Source organism: Bubalus bubalis, chromosome 1 (assembly GCF_019923935.1).
Source record: "Bubalus bubalis isolate 160015118507 breed Murrah chromosome 1, NDDB_SH_1, whole genome shotgun sequence".
NCBI lineage: Eukaryota > Metazoa > Chordata > Mammalia > Artiodactyla > Bovidae > Bubalus > Bubalus bubalis.
Window position 1 is genome coordinate 96,333,072 of NC_059157.1, and position 24,305 is coordinate 96,357,376.

A 24,305-nucleotide genomic window follows, 5' to 3' on the forward strand; every position below is an offset into this window, starting at 1 on the left:
AGTAAACAAGGCCTAAATGTTTAAGGCTGCTGCTCAGTCCTAAAGACACATATGGCAGTCACAGCTCTAGAGAATGTATCCTGCCTTTGACTAAAGGTTCAAGGTCTCCACTATCATTCTCCATCCTTTATGCTGACAGCCTTTGGGAGCCCACAGCAAAGGAGCAAAGGAGCCTGAGGCAGAGGTGCTGCTGGGACACACTCTGGAAGTCAGTGGACTGTGGTCTGAAGCAGCAAGGTCTCAATACCCCTGGGACCAAGGAGGAGTGGGGATGGTTAGGAGAGTCATATCTCGGCCAATTGCCTCAGACTGATGGATGGTGAGGAATGTCTAATAATATTATAGTGTTCAATGGAGAAAAATGAGATTACTTTTCACCAGTGTAGCTAAAAATTGGAGTGGCTGTTATACATATTTGTCAAAAGCAAAATACATGATCAATTCCCGGGAAATAAAAATAAAATCTGTAATAAAATAAAGTGTAACCTTTTTTTTTTTCCTTTTTCTCTTTTCCTTTGTGCTTCGTCTAGTTTCACTTGCTGAGAGGATGCTATGCAAAGAGACCCTGCACCTGGCCAGTCCTTCAGACTAGAGTGTCTCATGAAAAAGAGCTGCTCCTGACATCTCAGCTCTGTGGCCAAGTGCAGACTCAAGATGGCGGCAACATGCAGAGATGCTGTGCCTGCCCTGTGGTCTGGAGAGTGAGCAGCCCCTGTGTGCTTACTCAGTCAAAGCTGTGTGGAACTCTCTGTGACCCGATGGACTGTAGCCCAGTAGGCTCCTCTGTCCATGGGCTCTCCCAGGCAGGAATACTAAAGTTGGTTGCCATCTCCTTCACCAGGGGATCTTCACGACTCAGGAATTGAACTCCTGCATTGGCAGACAGGTTCTTTATCACTGGGCCACCAGGGAAGTCCTGAGCAGCACAGCTGTGCCCAACCCATGAGAACTTTGCCCCATCCCACAAGGTCCCTATAAAGAAGCCCTGCCAACAGCTGCAATCAGAAGAAGCCCATGCTGTAGAATGAGAGTGGCACCTCTTCATCCTCTGAAAAAAATAATACAACTTTTCTTTGCTTCTGAACCAAATGTGGCCTTGTTCTATTGCTGTGAGTGATGGAGGGCAGAAAGCCCCTTGTTGGGGACCCACTCTGCTGGGATACAATATATGGGATACAATCAGCATATAAAGTTGTACCACCTCAAAGGGAAGCAGGGAGGACTCCATTTCTTCTTAAAGTGTATAATTTCTAGATTACAAGCCTGAGAGACACTGGACAAATACTTTGAGGGAACAGAGAAGATGAGTTTACTAAACATATACTACCCTCTATGGCAAGGTTGCTGGTCTGAGTTTTCTGCCATGAAAAACTGTCATAGGGCCTAACTTATAGTAAGCACTCACTCAATCAATGTGTTGAATTGGTGAAAGATTACAGTGAGAAACAATTACATACTTATCATAGCAACTTTGCCTAAATTTCTAGGCAGAATATCATTTTCCTTTTCAGTCACTTCTCTCTTACTATCCCTTCATCAATCCTTATTAGAAAAATAAAAAAATAGATTCTCTTGACTTCTTTCTTTACCTGAAAAACTGTATCAATAAAATAAATATTTTAATTACATTTCTAGTTATTTAGTAAGCTTCTTTGTTGGGTCATTATCACCTTCTAATCATGTTACCATTGCTATAGAGGAATTGCTTTACCCTAATTCCTACCCAAAGAGCTAACAGAAACAGTGATGACAAGTATCAGCTTCATATCCAAAAGTGTGTGGTTATTTACTATTCATTGTCCAGCATTGTGGAAGACTTTGATGAAGTTTTGCCTGAAAAGTTGAGAAAGCCATCTCTGAGCAATGTTAAAAGACTTGAAGGATCTAAAGATGTCAAATCAGCAAAGATGTGGGAAATACTCTAAAGAGAAGAAGGGAAATTAATAAAATTACATGCAGAGGAAAGTAGAGCTTGATTTTTAAGGATTCCTATAACTCTAGAGAATGTGAGCATTTTAATATGGTTTATAATGAACTTCAATAGTAACTTTCTAAGGGACTCTATTCTCCAATTTTTTCTATCAATTTCTATCTATACAGACTATAATCTGAAGAATATGCATATGGTAAATAAACTTTCCTCATTAGAATGAATTTCTCTAAATTACAAGCTGGTGAAAGTTTTATATAATCGAAGATAGTAGAAAGGGAAAATAATAGCTTCAAGTCGAAATTTTAACTGTGAGGAAACTTCATTGAGTCAAATTGTGAAAATTCAGCTATTTGTGGTTATGAGATTCCTTTTATGATTATATTATACAATCCATGTTTATGCTCTTTAAAATCATGATAGCTCTTTACATAGCTCCTTTATCTTTTAAAAGAATCAAGCAGATTGCAAGAAAAACTAATTTCAAAACACACATAAAATGCCAATAAATAATTTTATATAAAAGAAAACAATTTAGAATGCAACAGTATGGGCAATTAGGGTCAATAGAAAGTAAAGACAAACAGCTTGAGGATTAAAGGAAGAACAAATATATAGACATAGAGGTTTTTATTTACCTACCCATTCATCCACTTATCCATCCATTTATCTAGCCATCCACTGAATTCCAAACTCTGTCTACAATCCAGATTCATATTTTCAGATTAATATTTCTAGATATCATTTGGACAACACTATCAAGACCTTTCAACTTTCTGTCTTATAAAATTGAAAGCATCAGCATTCATTTAATTTCTCAAATATCACAATATTGTAATTATCCTCCAATTAAAATAATAAACAAAACAAAACCAAAAAATAATTTCTCAAGTAACAAACTTAGAATCATTCTTAATTCAATATTTTCCTTTGCCGCTCATACAAAATGGATCATCAAGTCATTTTGACTTTACATTTAAGAGGTCTCATTAATCTTTTTTTTTTGGAGCCACTGTCAGAGAACATCTCTTGCATGGATTACTGAAATAGAATTGCAACAGTTGTCTGATTTTACTTTACAGAGCCCTTCCCATTAATCTCATTTATTGATATGCAATATATTTTTTTTCTTTTAAAGAAATAAATCTTCTAAATACAGAAGATATTATGGAGAATAACAGAGAACTATATTTAAAATTTTTAATGTTTTTGGTATATATTTGAGAAGCTTTTATTTTTTAGGAAATAAAGTGCTGTTGATAATCCAAAGACTTTTTAACCCCTGTGTTTTAATTTCCTTCCCACCCTTCCCAAACATAGTACCCCGAAGTTGGTATGCTTCCTTCTTCCCACCTTTAACAAAATATTACTCAGCCATAAAAAAGAATGAAAAAATACCATTTGCGGCAACATGGATAGACCTAGACATTATTATATTAAGTGAAGTAAGTAAGACAGAAAAAGACCACTATATGATATTGCTTATTTGTTGAATCTAGGAAAAAAAAAAGGAGGATACAAACGAACTTATTTACAGAACAGAAATAGACCCACAGACATTGAAAACAAACTTGTGGTTACCAAAAGGGATAGCAGGAGGGAGACTAGAGAGAGAAATTGGGAGACTGAGATTAAGGCTACTATATATAAAATAGATAAACAAGGACCTACTACATAGGACAGGAAACTATATTCAATTTTTTGTGAAAATTCATGATGGAAAAGAATCTGAAAAAGGATCTATGCATATATAACTTAATCAATTTGCTCTATATCTGAAGCTAACACAGCATTGTAAATTAACTATGTATGTGAAAGTGTTAGTTGCTCAGTCGTATCTGACTCTTCATAACCCCACAGACTGTAGCTCACCAGGCTCCTCTGTCCATGGGATTACCCTGGCAAGAATACTGGAGTGGGTAGCCATTCTCTTCTCTAGAAGATCTTTCTGACCCAGGGATTGAACCCAGGTATCCCACATTGTGTAACTGACTAGGGAATACTTCAATTAAAAATCAGTTTAAAAATATTGTATCCTGTATGTATACATCCAAATCAATGTTCTGTATCATTTTGGGTATTTTTAAAATAAAACTACATGGCATATCACCGTGCATATTCTCCTGCCTCTTGCTTTTTTTTTCATTCAATGTTGCTTCATATCACATTAAAATTGAGTAAATTTTTTTCATTCAAGATTGTAAGATGTATTTCTGTTGATATAGTTTGTTTGAAATACCATGTAGTATTTATTCCATCTTCCCATCTTTCTGATTATTTATTTTTATATTTTGCTTTCAGCTTGCTATTAACCATTGCCTCTTCCTAGTTGGCTATTGTTAGTATTATTAGTAGAAGTAGTTCAGTTCAGTTCAGCCGCTCAGTCGTGTCTGACTTTTTGCGACACCGTGAACCACAGCACGCCAGGCCTCCCTGTCCATCACCAACTCCTGGAATCCACCCTAACTCATGCCCATTGAGTCGGTGATGCCATCCAATCATCTCAACCTCTGTCATCCCCTTCTCCTGCCCTCAATCTTTCCCAGCATCAGGGTCTTTTCAAATGAGTCATCTCTTCGCATCAGGTGGCCAAAGTATTGGAGCTTCCGCTTCAACATCAGTCCTTCCAATGAACACCCAGGACTGATCTCCTTTAGGATGGACTGGTTGGATCTCCTTGCAGTCCAAGGGACTCTCAAGAGTCTTCTCCAACACCACAGTTCAAAAACATCAGTTCTGCGCTCAGCTTTCTTTATAGTCCAACTCTCACATCCATACATGACCACTGGAAAAACCATAGTAGTACCCATCAATGATTATGTAAGTTTACAAACATCTTCATCAGTTTTTTTGCTCATTTCTCCTCCCATCCCACTCTCTGTTTTGGCATCAACTTCCTTGTTAGTAAACTATTTTGAAAGTAATAAACTCTCAGAGTCTTTGACTGAAAGTACTATTCTCTCTCTTAATTGAGTTCATAGCAATCATTTTACCTTGGCACATGACATTACTACATTACTCTCTGGAAAATGTTTTACTTTTAGCCTAATTATTTATTTATTTATTTTGGTACCTTACTTTTTTTTTTTTTTTCCTCCCTTTAATCAGTCTAAAGGCCTTAAGAGCAGAACTGAGACTTCCCAGAGGAAATTCTGCCTGTGGACTACCATTCCAACCTGCCCTTCCTGCTAATGTGTCCAGTGAATTTCAGACTTTTCCTAGACGATCCCTAGGCTAAGGATTCATATATGCCAATTCCTTGCAATAAATCCCTTAACATACATCTTTTCTTCTGTTTCTCTGTTTGAACACTGACTGACATATTGGCAAAGAAAATTTTCAGATGTAATTAAAGATACAAAAGGAACAAGTACCTCAACTCTACACTGACAAGGAACTTAGTTCTGCCAACAACTTGAATGAACCTCAAAGCAGATTTTCCCTCAGGATGTCCAGATAAGAGCTCAGTCCAGCTGACACTTTGATTTTGACCTTGTATGACCCAAAGCAGAGAACAGAGCTTGGTCTGCCAGGTCTTGAGCCTAGGGCACTGTGAGTTAATAAATAAGAATTGTTGTAAGCCACTGTTGCTGCTGATTAGTTGCTAAGTTGTATCTGACTCTTTGCCATCCCATGGACTGTAGCCCACCAGCTTCGTTTTCCATGAGATTTTCCAGGCAACAATACTGGAGGGGTTTGCCATTTCCTTCTGGTTGGTGGTAATTTGTTACACAACAATAAAAACGAATAGAAGTGGTTTGGACCAGCATTCATATTTGTAATGATTTCTTAGATCGACATTCCAAACCATGGCTAGTACAATGTGAACTTATGCATGACAAGCTTGAATTTAAATTTCTGGTGTGTGACTATTTCTACTCTTAGCCTCTGGCAGGTAGCATTGTTCCTTGTAGTTTCTGTAGTCAGTGGTGGATAAAACACGACTTATCTTGTTTTTATGAAACAGGCAGCTCTTGGCTTTATGAAGGATCTCAGGTCCAGGTCCACTTAGTTTTTTCAGAATTTCTATAGTTAATCTTTCAAAAATCTTCATAGAATATTTCTAAAGGCTAGACTGAGGCTTCTTTAGGTAGGGAATGGATCTGGAAAGAATAGAAAAGGCAGAAGAGGTCTTTGTTAAGAAAAAGAAAAACTAAAATACAAAACAGAAACAACAAAACCCCCCATATAATTATAGGAAAAATCAGAATCAGATGATAAAGTAAGGCTAGAATACATTATACAATCACTGAATTCCTTGGGCACAAATATTTCAGAACCAAGTACACTTCCAATGTGACAAAGATACTGCAAGGCATTTACTATATATTGGAAATAATACCTCTTCTAAGCCTGAGTCATTGTGCTGTGCTCAAAGACATTGGAATGCAGTATATCAATATTCACTCTAAGTGGAAAAATAAAGAATAGGAATATCTTCATATAAGTTCATGTGATGTCTCACTGCTGTTTGGTTCAAGTTAGAGCAGAGTTTACCACCAGATAAAGTAACATAAATTTTAAGATTTGGGAGCTCTTAGGTTTTGGACTTTTAATGAAAGATTGTGGGTAAGTATAAACATTCAGTGGAAAGCATTTTTAGGAATAAAAAAATCAGATCCTAAAAATTGGGATAAAAGTAATATCCATCCATATATTATGAAGAAAATCTGACAACATGGCTTTTCCAGATAATTATAGATTTTTTGAGAGAACTTGACTAGACACACTGCTTTATTGAGGCTTAGCACTTGGTTTTTTAAAGCTGCCCTTTTACACTCCACCTGGGCAGGAATACACCTTACCACTATTAGAACTAATAAATATTGTAATGTCAAAAAGTAACGAAAGCACCGGATTATCTGCCCATGTGCTGTCTCACAGATCCTCTGAATTCTGTTTCCCTTGGGGATAACAGCAATGTTTGTTCATAATTGGACACTGTCTTGCTAAAGGGGCCTCCTCACCCACAGATGCCACTGTCGCTAAAAGGAATTTGATTTACAGCTTAGTAAAAAAAAGTCATTTACTTCTTTTGTTGTTCTGCAAAGGCAATTAGACAAGAGCAGAAGCTGCATATAATTGTGGAATAATGATGAATGGAAAGTCTGTGTGTGTTTGTGTGTATGTGTAGCATTTTAAAGCAGGTGTAAATAAATAATCTTTTCATTTATTTTAATTCTTTGGAAGAGGCTGACATTAGGAAAATAAGAACAAGGGAGAGTGCTGTAAAGAGCACAGGTGTCATCCATCTCTGCTTTTCATTCCTGTCACTTTTAATTCAAAGATACACTGTGTCTCTTAAGTGATCCTCCATTCAAACCCTGTGTTTAGAGTATTTGCAATGACAAAGAGCTTAAATCTACCAAATCTTGATCTACTGACAGTGTTTGTCACAACTCAAATAAACATTTACCTCCTGTGCTAAATGGTTTTCTTGATAATCTCTGGCCTTTGTTCTGACTTTTTCTGTTCTCCTGAGGCTGTTTTTCTTAATCTAACTACATCAGCTGAGAGAGTGAGGACTGGTTCCTCTTTTAGTCAACATTATCTAAACCATTTCTATAAAAGTTTTCGAAATCACCCCTCCTCTAATTTTAGTTTCTCTCATCATTTGTGCTTTCCCTTAAGAAACGTTAGTCGTCAGTCTCATAGTTGACAAATTTTTTGACGGAAGTATTGATGCCAACAGCAATGGGCTGCAGTAATCATTAATTACGCTCTGGTGCGTGTCTTTCATTAAGGTGCTGTTTCCCTCACTGGAGCTCTCAATAAAGCATTACTCAAAGGGCCCCTTAGGAGTCTGTGCAGGGAGAAGCCGTCGATCAGGCAGTTCCGGGCGGGATGTAGTGTTGCAGCCTGTGAGGTGGCATTAATGAGGCTGAGCAATGCAACTTGACAAGGCCTGATGAATGGGATTCTCTGGGGGGATGGTCTGACAAATGTAGGCTTCATGACATGCACAGTTTCCTAAACAATGTGAGGCTTCATTTATCAGTGGATTGGTTATGAAAAAGACCTAGTTCAAAAGGAGGATTGGGATTTAATGAAATTGTCTTCAGTGGTTAGAAGCAATACGAGTTGATGATATTATCAATGAAGAGTTTATTGGTAATTATGCTTTTCATCCTGTGACATTAGAGAAATCTCTGGGTAGAGCGCATGACTAAGAAATTGCCTAATGGTAAACTGGAGTGAAAAAAAATGGTACCTCTGGACTTAACGTCTTGGTGGCTGTGAAATACATCTAGATATGCCAAAGGTGAGGACTGATACCACCTTTGGCTTCTAAAATATGCTCTATCACCACACTCTTGACTACAATGTTTTTATACCTTCAGCTTAAAAGAGTTCTGGATTTTTTTTTTTGTAATGCTCCATAGAAAATGAATATAAGCTCTGAAAGACAACTTGAAAAGGAATACTCTTTCTTTGTGTTTTTCCTACCCTGGGAACTAGAAACTTAATTATAAAGGTTGCATTGGTTTTACTAGATGAGGTATGTTTAGTAACAGAGATTAAAGGTATCTAAGTTAAGACCTTATGGAGATGACAACATTTTGTTGAGGGAGATTATGAAATACTTATACAGAGTGAAGTAAAGAGTTAGTACACTGGATTTGGATTTGTCTTAAATTCCTCTGTTGTAAACAACTGACAACAACACTTCACCACTGCACTTAATGAAGTAGTCCTTAGTTTTTCGGGGCATCAGCTTTGGTACCCTCACATATGCTTTACAAAATGTTGGCTCTGGGTCTGTGATGTAGCTGCCCTCTATTAACTTGTGTCTCCGTCCATCTCTACTAGTGGCTTTTTTCTTTTTGTGGCATCAAGGTCATCATCTTCATTATTATTACTATCAGTTTTGGTGGAACAATAGAGGAAGATATGTTTGTAATGTCTCTATTTTCTTGAAGAATGAGAATGAAAGGGGTGCACAATTACCAAGAGACATGGAAGCAATGAAGCTTTCTATGCAACACTACTAAATATATCCACCTTGCCCTCCTTCCTCACTGACAAAAGTAGGATTGGCACTACTGCAGTTAATTTTTAAATTCTGTACACTGTCTTCAAGCCAATCCTATGCTTAAAATAGTATGATATGCTGATAGATATACAGTTGTTTCTCTAACACAATTCCTCAATTCATTTGCAAGTCAGCCAATCCTTTGTCACATTTTGCTTCTATTTTGAGGCCTCATTTGTCTCTGGAAGAAGTTTTTGAAATATGAAGATGATGATAATCATAATATGCTTTTGTGAAGTTCAAATTCTACAAATTCTTTCATTAATGTCACAGAATTCATCTCTCCTAATAGTTAAAGGGAGGGCATTTCAAATCTACAAATACAAAGGAGAGGTGAGTTGCAGAAAATAAGTGAGAATTTATGAAGAAAATTCATTTAGTTCTGAATTTAAGTATGTGTCCTGATTAACCTACTCATCTACATTAAGTTCTTTCAAGCCTGAATTTAAACCTTTAAACAACTATTTTATTACATGGTTTTAACCTAAATTCTCCCTAAAGTTAATGAAATCTTTGAATCTTGAAAAAACTATGATATTTGAATGTAGTGTTCACGTTGCCATTTCAGTGTCTCTTCATTTTTTCTGGTAGTGTAGAAGGTTTGGCACTTCTGGGCTTGTCTAATTACCACTTTCTCTTGGCATTTAGCCCAGTTAATCTCATTTTATTTCCTTATACAGAGCATCCTAGATAGAGTAGGCTTATTTTGAGATCTTTACAGTGAATAAATGAAATTCTTCTTAGGTGGCTGCTCTCATTTCTAAATCAACACTTTCTTTTTATAAGTCATTGATAAGAGAAACACATTTGGCCAATTTAAAAGAGGAAGTGTGTATTAGTCACTCAGTCATGTCCGACTCTTTGTGACCCCGTGGACTACAGCCTGCCAGGCTCCTTTGTCCATGGGATTGTCCAGGCAAGAATGAGAATGAGTTGTCATTTCCTTCTCTAGGGGACCTCCTTGACCCAGGGTTCGAACCCTGGTCTCCTGTATTGCAGGCAGATTCTTTACCCTCTGAGCCACTGGAAATGCAACGACAATTTAGCAATTGTGTGTGTGTGTGTGTGTGTGTGTGTCTAAGAATGATAGGCCAGATAAGATAAAGGAAAGATAATGTCTAGGTGGAAGATTCTAAAGTCAAAAAAGTTTTTCTTGATTACAGCGGTTTTTCATAAACTTAATAGCTCTCTTTTTTCATTACATATAAAATGTATTTCAGGAATCCATATGAAGGACAAAAACAAAGCAAAACCTGTATATCTCAAACTACCCACAAGAAATGAATTTTTGTTAATATGAGTTTTATCATGTGGCACCATGGTACCCACATGAAAATCTTTAAAAAAAGACTTGAATTATAGAAATACAATGTGAAGATAGACATAATATCACCTACTTCATAATCTGCAGTGTCTGGCATTAAACACACACACACACACACATACACTGAAACTTATCCTTTTCAAATTCTTATACCAAAAGGATTAATTTTGATAAATGCCCAAGTATTTATTTAATTATGGAGTAAATAAGTGGGGACATAAAATGTTTGAAAATAGGAAAAACGTCTATATTTTACCACAACTGAGCTTTTCTAAAAACATGTATTCACTTTTTCCTTGGCCTTTCATGAAGAAGCAAAGCTCAGTAGATATAGGGGCACATGTGGATTTATTATATAACTTTGAAATCATAGAAAATAGTTTCCCATATTGTTTTCTGAAATGTTTAGCTCTGAGACATGTTGATTAATAAAATAATTTAAATTTAAGACAAGTAGGTATGTTTTGGTAACTTGTTAGTTCTGAGGAAAAATTAGCAATGAGTTAGATAGTTGAACACACATACATGTACTCACGTGCAGAGAATTTCAATATCCTATTTTTTTGCTGATTTACTTCTGGGGCAAATAATTTCAAAAGGTTTCTGTCTTAATATTCTGGGCATCTAAGGTTAATTATAATGGGCTTTCCTGGTGGCTCAAATGATAAAGAATCTGCCTGCAATGTGGGAGACCCGGGGTTCAATCCCTGGGTCAGGAAGATCCCCTGGAGAAGGAAATGGATACCCACTCCAGTATTCTTGCCTGGAGAATCCCATGGACAGACGAGCCTGTCAGGCCCCCGTCCATGGGGTTGCAAAAAGTAGGACACGACTGAGCAACTAACACTTTCATTTCAAGGTTAATTATTTTACAGTTGAAGCTATTATAAGGTTATGAAATTTCACAAATTATCATAGTAGTTTATATATCATATATGGTACATAACCATGTCATACAATCTTCAGCATTTTCAGTATAGAAAACAAAAGGAATTTTAATCCCGTGACATATATTTTGCTAGTATGAACTTGAACAACTAGTGGGTGGAGCAGTAGGTATAGTTGAAACAGTTAGTAATGGAAGGAGATTGAAAAAGTCCAAAATGCTATATAAAATGAAGCAGAATTCACATCTAGACCATTTCAGCAGTTTTTACATTAAAATATCATCATTGTTTCTGCAAGGAGAAAAGATACGTTATTTTGAAGGCTCACTCTACTTTCAATTTAAGCTTTTCTAGGTGCAGATTCCACTCCCCTGACAGCACCATAGCACTCATTATGTACCGCAAGTCATCAGCTGAGGTTAGGAGAGACAAAGCCTGTTCCCTGAAGCAATTTCTTTCAGCAGTGCTGCTGGAGCATAGTTCAGAATTATCTTTAATATGAATGAGAAACTAGAGCCACTTGAATAGGCAGATGGAGTTTTGTTTTTTCCCCCTAGACCAGGAACTTGTCTGCTTCTTTTTTCCAAGTACATTCATCATCTTGGTTGCTATTTTGTCTAACCTTGTTCTGCCATTCTTTCCAATTACTCAGTTTAGTTTATTCATTCCAGGTTAGCTAATTGGCTTTGCTTAGCCCTCCTTTTCACACATTTCCATCCCATTCCATGTGTAATTCAAGTCCCATTAGCTCCCACTTCATTTAAACCAACATAGGGCTCCTGGGAGTAGTAGGGCTGCTGGAAACAGGTGCAATTGGCCAGATGGCTGCCTTGCCAGGAAGGAGGAGCAGACTGAGACAGCTCCCTTGCCAAATTCAGACTGTGAGGCTGAGACAGCTAAAGGGGTTAGCAGAGGGGTAAACCTGGATTTAATTGTTATAGTCCTTCTGCTATTGGTTCCCCCTTAGACTCGAAATGCATATTCTCTTCAGGCTTAAAGCCAACTTTAAGAAACAACCAAGTTGCTTATAAAGCATGAGGCCACCACTACAGTATATGCTGCCAAGATATTGTTTGGTTCTATTTTGAAAGAAGTAAGACCCATTCTAGAGACTATTTGGCTGCCAAGTTGCCTCTGTGAACATTTATTTTCATGCTATATTTGTTACTCCCTAAGACTGCCTCACGGTTTAACTCAGAGGGAACCCATTCTGAACCTTGAATTACCCCTGGATCTACTTTCTCCTTTATTGGCCAGGACTGTAAAACAGAAAATCGTGTGGATCTTGCCCACTTAAAATTCATGGTACTCAGTAACAAACAAGCTCTAACCTAGTGGGATTTTTCTTTCCATTTTTTCCAGCTTATTCAACGCACATAAAAAACTTTTAAATGCTACTCATTAAATCAAGATTCTGCCTACTTTATTTTGCAAAGATGATTGGACCTCTATTTCTTATTATCCATTAGCCACATATTCTTCCATATCTGACTTTGTTTCACATGATTCTGATGGTATTTATTTAAGGGACAACATTAGACTTGTAATTTCCATTCCGAGTTATTTTTTACTTTCAATCCCTATTTTCCTGAACCTATGAACATTAAGTCCACATAAATCACCACAGAAGTTTTTGTTTTTGTTTTTGTTTTAATTTGGGCTTTTAAGATAGTATATTTTTGATTTTCATTTAATTCTCTGGCCTCATTTTTTCTTTTCTGTTTTTTCTTAATGCATTCTATATATCTTGGTATTATTCAAGACTCTTCCACTCTCTGTTATTTCTATTTCATTTTCCAGCAAACTGACGGTGCTACATCCTGCAGTACCTCCATATCTATGGCTCAATTTCAAAGCACTTATTCCAATAACATGCTTTTACTTTCACTGATTTTAGGACGAGTAGATTTGTAGGACTGGCCCCACAGGTTTTTGTTTTTCCAGTTCTCTGAGTTCAAGGGCTATTATTCTTTTATAATTTTTCCCATATTATCTTAACTGTCTCACCCCTGTCATTATTCTTTTTTTTTTTTCCTCAACTTTTTTAGTTTTTCTGCTAAACATTCTGGTCTGACTTATAATTAAGATACTCTTGAGCTATTACAATGAAGTCGACCTAAAAATAATTGATACCAATGAGCTAAATATCATGTAACATTTACTGTGATTCAGTGCATTTTGTCATTCAGGCTTCACAATATCCCTATGAAATATTATTATCCCCATTTTATTTTATTTTTTAAAAATATTTATTTATTTGGTTGCATTGGGTCTTAGTTGCAGGATCTTTGTTCTTCATTTCAGCATGTGAGAACTAGTTACTCAACCAGGAATCCAATCCAGCCGCCCTGCATCGAAAGCACGGAGTCTTAATCACTGGACCACCAGGGAAGTCCCTATTACCCCTGTTGTAAAGATGATAATATCAGAGTATAGAGAAATTATGCAGCCTGTCGGTTATTACAGAACTACTGAAAGATAGGACTTGAACCCAGAATTTCTGAGAAATTCATCTATGATCCTTCTATGTCTGTGCTCATCAGAATAACATGTTTTTAGAATAGTAGAGGACATTGGTGGCCTAAGAGCTTCCAGAAAAAAAAAAAAGAAAGAAAGAAAAATCCCCACTTAACAAAATACTATCCACAAAAACTCACTTGTACCTGTCTCACCAGACCCCTGGTTTTCTTTGTAGACTTCACTCTTCCTTAGAAGTCCTCTGGGACTCTGGGTTTACCCTTAGAAACAATTGGTCATAAAGGAGAAACCAGATCAATCTTTAGAGAGAACACGGGTATGAGGGGTGAATTATTCCTCAAATAAAGGATTCCTGTTTTAAAGTATATGGATAAAAATAGACACATTTCTTTTACTCTCGAATCCTTCAGTTATTATATTACCATGCCCAAGTACTACAATTTTTTAGTTTGTTAATCTCTTTATATCACCAATTTCATTGTGTCATTTTGTTTTCAAAAACGTCACCTCTCTCCCTGCTTCTTGAAGAATAAAATTCAATGCTGGCCTATCACTCAAAATCACCTGTAAACCATACATAACTTTTCCTCTATTATTCTCCCAGTATACACTTACCACCTTAACCAGAGTATTCTTGCCCTTTTCCTAATAACGTATTCTTTTTTACTCTAGTCCAAAAACATGGTATGATTCCAACTCTGTATGTTGAAATTCTACTTGTTTTCTAAGAGTTAGATCATAGTTTTATGCTTCTCATCCCTTAGCCAGAAATAAGCTTCCTAATTTCTCAATCCTTATTGTACCCTGTAATTCTCTTATTGCATTATGACATAGTGGTTTGACTCTGGGTTTTCTCTTTATGTACTTTTCTTTTTGTTCTTTCTTTTCATTTTATTTACTTTTAGCTGTGCTGGATCTTTGTTGCTGCCTGGGCTTTACCCTACTTGTGGTGAGTGGGGGCTACGCTCTAGTTGCAGCATGTGGTCTTTTCATTGCAGCGGCTTCTCTTGTTGCAGAGCATGGGCTATGGGCTTCAGTAGTTGTGGCTCCTGGGCACTAGAGCACAGACTCAATAGTTGTGGCACATGAGCTTAGTTGCTCCGTGGCGTGTTTCCTGATCAGGGATCAAATCCATGTCTCCTGCATTGGCAGGTGGTTGTCTTTACTGCTGAGCCACCAGGGAAGTCCTACTTTTCTTCTCTTTGCTAAAGGATTGTGGAACATTAATATAAAGGATCAGCATCACATGCTTATTTGTATTTTCCCAAAGTTAGCAGTAGACTACTTACAAGAGATGCTCAGTAAATGTTTATTGTTGATACTATACATAATAAGTGGTATCATTAGTAACTCAATAGTACGCTTTGATGAAAACTCCAAACCTGTCATCACATGATGTTAATAAGTTAGCAAATAAGAAATTCAACACTGGCACACTGTATGATATCTAATTTCAGTCTTCAAATAACTGACATGGTAGGTATTCTGACTCTTATTTTACAGGTGAGGAAATTAAGTTTGAAGATCCAGAGAGAAAACATCAGAGTTTAGGCATTCCTGACTCCAAAGCTATATTCTACCAGTCTTCTTTTTTACATCCATAACGATTTTTCAGTAATACTCATTGAAATGTCTCCTAAGCTAATTCTTTCTTCTGTGTTCCCTCCTTTAACTTTTAATTCTAATCTCATATCAATTCATAAATTGATTTATAGAATATGGTCTTAAGGGATTCAGTTCAGTCGCTCAGTTGTGTCCAACTCTTTGTGACTCCAAGGACTGCAACAAGCCAGTCTTCCTTGTCCATCAACTCCCAGAGCTTGCTCAAAGTCATGTCCATTGAGTCAGTGATGCCATCCCATCATCTCATCCTCTGTCATCCCCATCTCCTCCTGCCTTCCATCTTTCCCAGCATCAGGGTCTTTTCCAATGAAAAGAAAAGACCTTTTCGGTTCTTCACATCAGGTGGCCAAAGTATTGGAGCTTCAGCATCAGTCCTTCTAATGAATATTTAGGACTGATTTCCTTTAGGATTGTCTGGTTTGATCTCCTTCTGATCTCCTTACTGGATTGCTTCCCTACAAAATTTCCGGCATTAGTATATATACTGTGTATATATATACACAGTACCCTGACTCATTTTCCTTAAAATTTTCTACTTTCCCCAAATTTTTTCCTAGTCAACTAGCTACAAAATAAGCTTGAATAATTTTTTCAATGATCAATTTTGCTATGTCCAAAATGAGAATAATAACAGTTTGCCTCATAAAATTGCAGGTGTGAAATGGATGCTCATAGAATATTTAATACTTTTTAGTTTTTATTATCATGTACATCAAATTTTAGAAATGCCATGTTTAACATAATTTTACAAAGAAAGAAAATGAGGTACAGACAAGAGATTTGCCTAACAACAACTAGAAAGTTAGGATCAGGTCTAAGAGTAAAATCCTGACCCAACACTAATTTCTTTTACTATACAAAAATTTGTTGACTCATCTTACTTATCTTTCTCACTATGTGTCATGTATCTTTTATTTCACAACACAGTACATTCGTCTGTACAATTTAATTTTTGTAATTTCTGCTTTGAAAGCCTTCTAATTTATTTTATTTTTTTTCTTTTTTTTTAAATTTTATTTTATTTTTAAACTTTACATAATTGTATTAGTTTTGCCAAATATCAAAATGAATCCGCCACAGGTATACATGTGTTCCCCATCCTGAACCCTCCTCCCTCCTCCCTCCCCATTCCATCCCTCTGGGTCGTCCCAGTGCACCAGCCCCAAGCATCCAGTATTGTGCATCGAACCTGGACTGGCAACTCGTTTCATACATGATATTTTACAAGTTTCAATGCCATTTCTCCCAAATCTTCCCACCCTCTCCCTCTCTCACAGACTCTCTTTTGCTGTCTCGTACACAGGGTTATTGTTACCATCTTTCTAAATTCCATATATATGCATTAGTATACTGTATTGGTGTTTTTCTTTCTGGCTTACTTCACTCTGTATAATAGGCTCCAGTTTCATCCACCTCATTAGAACTGATTCAAATGTATTCTTTTTAATGGCTGAGTAACAATCCATCGTGTATATGTACCAAAGCTTTCTTATCTATTCATCTGCTGATGGACATCTAGGTTGCTTCCATGTCCTGGCTATTATAAACAGTGCTGCAATGAACATTGGGGTACACGTGTCTCTTTCCCTTCTGGTTTCCTCAGTGTGTATGCCCAGCAGTGGGATTGCTGGATCATAAGGCAGTTCTAGTTCCAGTTTTTTAAGGAATCTCCACACTGTTCTCCATAGTGGCTGTACTAGTCTGCATTCCCACCAACAGTGTAAGAGGGTTCCCTTTTCTCCACACCCTCTCCAGCATTTATTACTTGTAGACTTTTGGATCGCAGCCATTCTGACTGGTGTGAAATGGTACCTCATAGTGGTTTTGATTTGCATTTCTCTGATAATGAGTGATGTTGAGCATCTTTTCATGTGTTTGTTAGCCATCTGTATGTCTTCTTTGGAGAAATGTCTATTTAGTTCTTTGGCCCATTTTTTGATTGGGTCATTTATTTTTCTGGAGTTGAGCTGTAGGAGTTGCTTGTATATTCTCGAGATTAGTTGTTTGTCAGTTGCTTCATTTGCTATTATCTTCTCCCATTCTGAAGGCTGTCTTTTCACCTTGCTAATAGTTTCCTTTGATGTGCAGAAGCTTTTAAGGTTAATTAGGTCCCATTTGTTTATTTTTGCTTTAATTTCCAATATTCTGGGAAGTGGGTCATAGAGGATCCTGCTGTGATGTATGTCAGAGAGTGTTTTGCCTATGTTCTCCTCTAGGAGTTTTATAGTTTCTGGTCTTATGTTTAGATCTTTAATCCATTTTGAGTTTATTTTTGTGTATGGTGTTAGAAAGTGTTCTAGTTTCAGTCCTCTCCAACTCTCAGGTCCTGTTCAAGTAATACTTTCTTTCTGATATTTTCCACAAAAATGTTGTCATACCTATCTTCTATGCAGTATTCTCTGAAGTTTACTTATACATTTTTCATTTATCCTATGTTTTTTATCCTATAAATGTTTCACAGTATGTGATACTGATTTTAAGTTTACCTAAGGAGCTTTTAGCACCCAAAACTGGTTGAAGTTAAAAGGATTATTTGATGTCCTGCCTTGCTGATTCTTAACTATCATCACAACAAGACTTGGTTTGTTATTGCACATGTTATTCTACACTATTTTGGAGTAGGCATATTTATGTTTCTGGGCTTCTATATGGTCTTTCCAGTAGTCATATGTGGAGGTGAATGTTGGGCCATGAAAAGGCTGAGTGCTGAAGAATTGATGCTTTCGAATTGTGGTGTTGGAGAAGACTCTTGAGAGCCCCTTGGACAGCTAAGAGATCAAACCAGTCAATCCTAAAACAAATCAACCTTGAATATTCATTGGAAGGACTGAAGCTGAAGTTGAAGCTCCAGGACTTTGGCAACCTGATGTGAAATACGACTCATTGGAAAAAAACCCGATGCTGAGAAAGATTGAGGGCAAGAGGAGAAGGGAGAGACAGAGGATGCGATGGTTGTATGTCATCATCTACTTAATGGACATGAGTTTGAACAAACTTCGGGAGATAGTGAAGGACAGAGAAGCCTGGTGTGCTCTAGTCCATGGGGTTGCAAAGAGTCAAACACGACTTAGTGATTGAACAACAACAAATATGAATGTATGAGAGATATTTTCTCAATGCTGTTTTTTGCAACTGTTCAAACTTTGAGTTCAGAGTTGACATCAACTCTCTTGCTAAAACTCAATTTACTGCCTTTCCTAATTTGCTACTTCTCTGGAGATTTGTGTAACACTGCAATATGAAAATGCTTGTCCTCCAAAATATATTTCCCAAAGTGACCGAAGATCACTGCCAGGTTTCCCAGGATTTTTTCTTTCGTATCTCAATGCACTGCCCTCATACTTTCTCTCTTCCTTTTATCTTTGCCTGAGACAGTAGAGGAGTTATAATAACTACCCTGAAGTTTGGGGCAATTGCCAGTTCAAGTTATCCTCAGAGTTTTGCTGATTAACCATTTTATGCTTACTGTGGGTCAGCATAAGACTTCAGTCAACAGAAGCTGAAGGAAAGTCATAATAGCTATTACCTATGCTAAAATAGATTCCATTTTCCATTTATAGACCCATTACTTTCATCTGTAAACCGCTGTTAAGAACTTGTATATTTATTTTCATTTTCTGCATATACTAGCTCTTGGAATAAGCAATTCTTTAAGTTTTGAATAAGAATATTAAATACTAGCATTATCTTTCAGTATGGGCAATTTTAAATGCAATTTATTATGAAGTTTTAAAAATATATATGAAATGACTTTACGATAAGAACAAAGCTATTTTAGTTTTGATAAATCAACTCTAGTTTATTCTCTAGTTGAAGTAGTATTTTATGTTACACGTTTTAAATATATCTCCATGGTTTTTACTTGTTGAAATATTTTAAAAGATATCTCCTTGTACAAAATGTAACATATTAGCATTTGATAAAATTGCTCATTTTCATCACTTTTAGTCTTAACAGGACAAGGCTTGGAAATTTTAAATAGAGACATTTTTATGGCTACACTATTTTATGGTCCCAAGACATCCCACTAATTGCTCCAGTGTCATTCATCACCTAATTGGAAAAGTATTTAATGTCCAGAAAGAGAAATCCACTGAGTTGCCCACATATACTTTTTAATTAATGGCAGAGAAACATATCCTGAAATAAGAACTTTCAATTACAAAAGTAGATGATTCACAGAAAAATTGATTTTTAATTTCTTAAATATTAACTGTTAGACATAGGCAGACTTGGAAAAAATGTAGGATGCTTCCTAAATATTAGATCTATTTTAAAGGGAGATAAAAGTTTGACTTGCCTCTGAAAGAAGGTTGATCTGAATAGTAAAACTAAGTGGAGATGAGGACTCAGTGCCCCAACTTCTGGGCCAAGAATTAGAGGAGCAAAGGTATTAGAAACTCTAAGAGGTGAACGGGAATCCAAAAGCATAGAATATCTCAGAGCAGACTAGAAAGACTTACTAGCATCTTAGACATCTTCTTCTTCAATTGAGATGATAAAGCAATGGAATTGCAAATGCTGAGAGATGGGAATGGTGAGCAGACTCTCAGGCAGCATATTAGGGTCAGCACCTCCCTCTGTGGAAAAGGGAAATACCTGAATTATTTCTACAACATTTGAGGGAACTTTGAAAGTGACTGAAAGACAGCCACCAGGTTCAGAGCCGTTTCAGATGGTGAATGTAGAATAAACTTGGACACCACATCTAGCAACAGTGGGTGCAAATATATGACAATAGGAACCAAGTGGGGTGTTACCCCAGTGGAGGCTAAGGATGGAGGATAATTCTGGATCCATATTCCTTTCATGAAAGAGAGTCATATACAATCACTTCCAGAGAGCTCCCCACAGCCAAATGCTAAATTAAGTGAATGATGCTGTTAATCTTGATATGACTGTGTTTACCTTAAATAGGTAAGATTAACATTGTGTCTCTGAAAATGTCATCTCTAGAGAAGTAAAACAGTTTTGTTCAATTCATTTGTGACCATAGAAACAGAATTACTGTAAATCTAATGTAGCTGAAATCCCAGAGCCTCTCTCTTGCTCAAGCCTCTTCCAAAGCTCCAAGAAGAGCTCTAGCAATGCTTTTGTAAAATTTGCAAAAGACAATTTTAGCCACAATTGCATAAGACAACTGCCTGTTTCCACTCTGACTTTCCTTTGAGCGCATGTGCCCTCCTGGCCCAGAATTCAATTCAATTAAGGGTGAATTCAATTAAGTGGAAATTGCATTGGAGATACATTTAGTTTAGGCTTAATGAGATTTATGTATGTGGTTCACATTCCCTTCTATGAAGGGTTAAGTTAGTGCTGGACTCCAATAGTGCATGGTTAGGAGTCATATTGTGAGATGAATGAGTCCTACAGTACTAGACACTAGAAATATGTGGGCTATGGAGGAGAAACAGGTAAATATTTAAGGAGAAGACTCAGTTCTCCCTTCTGCTTATTCAGTGAAGAAATTCTATTACTATAAATGCATTTGCATGATATAGAAATGATTAGAATTCTTAATTTTTTAGAGAACAAACTTGTAGGTATACCATAGAGTATGTCAGTGTAAATAATCATGTATTTTTCATCCTTTTATAATAAATTGCATTTCAACATTACATTTCTCGGTGAGTTGCAAAACTGGAACTTTTCTAAACTATAACTAATAAGTATTTCAATCAGGTAGACAAAAAGCCTAAGTTGTTGTTGTTGTTGTTGTTTTCTGTACTCTCTACAGATAATGGTATAAAGTCAAAGATGTATGAAGAACCTATCTTGGGGCTGGTGCACTGGGACAACCCAGAGGGATGGTATGGGGAGGGAGGAAGGAGGAGGGTTCAGGATGGGGAACACATGTATCAGGATGGGGAACACAACTGTATACCTGTGGCAGATTCATTTTAATATATGACAAAACCAATACAATATTGTAAAGTTAAATAAAATAAAATTTTAAAAAAATTAAAAAAAATGTACAACTAACATTTTAGGAAAAAAGTATTATATTGGTATGTCAGTTTATTAGTAGAAGTAATTTGTTATTACTTTTCTGAATTTTATAATGCCTGTGGCATGTACCAGATTTAATTTTTTTTTAATTTTGTGAATTTCTTTTTGTTCTAAATAGTTATATGTCCAATTTCTATTCCTAAATTTGTATTCTTTTCTTGTCAAATACCCCTGTTCCCAATTATATACACTTTAAGCCTTCTAAACCTCGACCAGTAATGTCATACTTTTTACTGATACTTGAATGTAAGCTCCATGAGAACAGGAATTGTTTTCCTTTGTTCACTGTTCTATATCAAAACCCATACAGGATATGAAGTATAAAAGGTACTCAATAAATATTTATGAAACAAATACTGGTCACTGTTTAAATCATGCTTCCAAGATGAAGAAGCCTAATGTTTACTTTGTTCTTATTCAGTGGTCTTGCTCACTCAGTTTCCTGTATTAATTTTTTCTGACAAATATCATGACGTTTATATAGAAAAGTTGTAAAAAGAAATTCCTTGCAAAACTCTAGTATTTTACAAAGGATTTACTTACTGCAGTAGTGATGGATTCAGTTTAGAAGATATGTAAACATAAGACACCCAGGAAAGTACAAGGTGAGGAAAGAGAAGAGAAAAAAAAAACAAAAAACAAAAAACTAAAGACAAAACACGATAAATTATTACAAGAGACCTGATAAAGATGAGAAAGAATAAGAGTTGAATGTGGAAACATGGCTGAACTCAGTTTTTCTTTTCACCTTAAGAGAAACACAAAGATTATACATATATATATATATATATATATATATATATATATATCAGTTCAGTTCAGTCGCTCAGTCGTGTTGGACTCTACAACCCCATGAATTGCAGCACACCAGGCCTCCCTGTCCATCACCAACTCCCAGAGTCTACTCAAACTCATGTCCATCGAGTCGGTGATGCTATCCAGCCATCTCATCCTCTGTCGTCCCCTTCTCCTCCTGCCCCCAATCCCTCCCAGCTTCAGGGTCTTTTCCAGTGAGTCAACTCTTTGCATGAGGTGGCCAAAGTATTGGAGTTTCAGCTTCAGCATCAGTCTTTCCAATGAACACCCAGGGCTGATCTCCTCTAGAATGGACTGGTTGGATCTCCTTGCAGTCCAAGGGACTCTCAAGAGTCTTCTCCAACTCCACAGTTCAAAAGCATCAATTCTAAGGCGCTCAGCTTTCTTCACAGTCCAACTCTCACATCCATACATGACCACTGGAAAAACCATAGCCTTGACTAGACGGACCTTTGTTGGCAAAGTAATGTCTCTGCTTTTGAATATGCTATCTAGGTTGGTCATAACTTTCCTTCCAAGGAATAAGTGTCTTTTAATTTCATGGCTGCAATATATGGACTTCCCTGGTGGCTCAGACGGTAAAGCATCTGCCTACAATGCGGGAGACCCAGGTTGATCCCTGGGTCAGGAAGATCTCCTGCAGAAGGAAATGGCAACCCACTCCAGTATTCTTGCCTGGAAAATTCCATGGACGGAGGAGCCTGGTAGGCTACAGGCCATGGGGTCGCAGAGCGACTTCAATGTGTATATATGTATATATATATGTATATATATACACGAGCCAGCCCGCGTCACCACCTGACAGCGCCCTCCGACTGGGCCAAGGTCCCCGCTGCCGCTCCAGCTCCGCGCAGCCGTCGCCGCCGCCACCACCGCCCCTTCTCAGCCGCCCGCCATGACGACCGCATCCTCCTCGCAGGTGCGCCAGAACTACCACCAGGACTTGGAGGCCGCAATCAACCGCCAGATCAACCTGGAGCTCTACGCCTCCTATGTCTACCTGTCCATGTCATACTATTTTGACCGCTATGGAGTGTCTTTAAATACTTTCTTCACCAATCTCATGAGGAGAGGGAACATGCTGAGAAAATGATGAAGCTGCAGAACCTGCAAGGCGGCCGAATCTTCCTTCAGAATGTCAAGAAACCAGACCGTGATGACTGGGAGAATGGGCAGAATGCAATGGAATGTGTGCTGTGCTTGGAAAGAAGTGTAAATCAATCACTACCCAAACTGCACAAACTGGGCACTGAAAAAAATGATCCCCATCTATGTGATTTCATTGAGGCTCATTACCTGAATAACAGGTGGAAACCATGAAATAATTGGGTGACCACATAACCAACCTGCGCAAGATGGGGGCCCCTGGATCTGGCATGGCAGAGTACCTCATTGACAAGCACAGCCTGGGACACAGTGAGAGCTAAGCCTCAGGCTGGCTTCCCACAGCCACAGCGGTGACTTCCCTGGTCACCAAGGCAGTGCATGCATATTTAAGTTACCTTCACCTTTTCTATAATTTGTAACAAAACATCTACTTAAGTTCTTTCTTTAGTACCATTCCTTCAAATAAAGTAATTTGGTACCCCTCCAAATATATATATATATATATATATATAATATAGATAATCATTATTATTAATAATTATTATTATTATAAATAATCAGGTTTCAATTTATTCAAATAGCCAATGTATGCTATATTCTGCAGATAGATATTTGAAAACTACCATCTTCAGCTTCAAATAATATATACTGAGTGACAAAAATACCAAGAGGGAAAAAGAGTTAAGAGGGCAGGCTAGCTCATTTTATGCAGAGGTGTAAAGAAGCATGAACCACATGTTGCAAAACTGAAATGCTAAATGAAGCTGTGATGTGTGGGAACTGGGCCACAGATGTTAGGATGTTACTTGTTGAGACTGGGCTCAATAGACTAGACTCAACAAACCATGAAAGTTTAAAATTTAGAGGTTCTGATACTATTAAAATATTATGACTTACAGCTTTAAACTTTAAAATAGTAGCTCCCATTTGTTCAATTCTAATTTGAGATTATGCTCTGAATATGCTCTTTTTTTCTATAATAGTGATGATATTAGACACAAATTCATACAAATAAAATTGATTATTTAAAATTTTAAAAACTGACTTTCTAAGTTGCTAGAGTAAATTGGTTCATTTCCTTCTCCTATCCCAGGCTTC

At 37.0% G+C, this 24,305-nt stretch overlaps 1 pseudogene; it reads left to right on the top strand.

Moving 5' to 3' along the window:
* Positions 1–22,991: 22,991 nt before the first annotated feature.
* LOC102389055 lies at positions 22,992–23,688 on the top strand (annotated as a pseudogene).
* Positions 23,689–24,305: the final 617 nt, after the last annotated feature.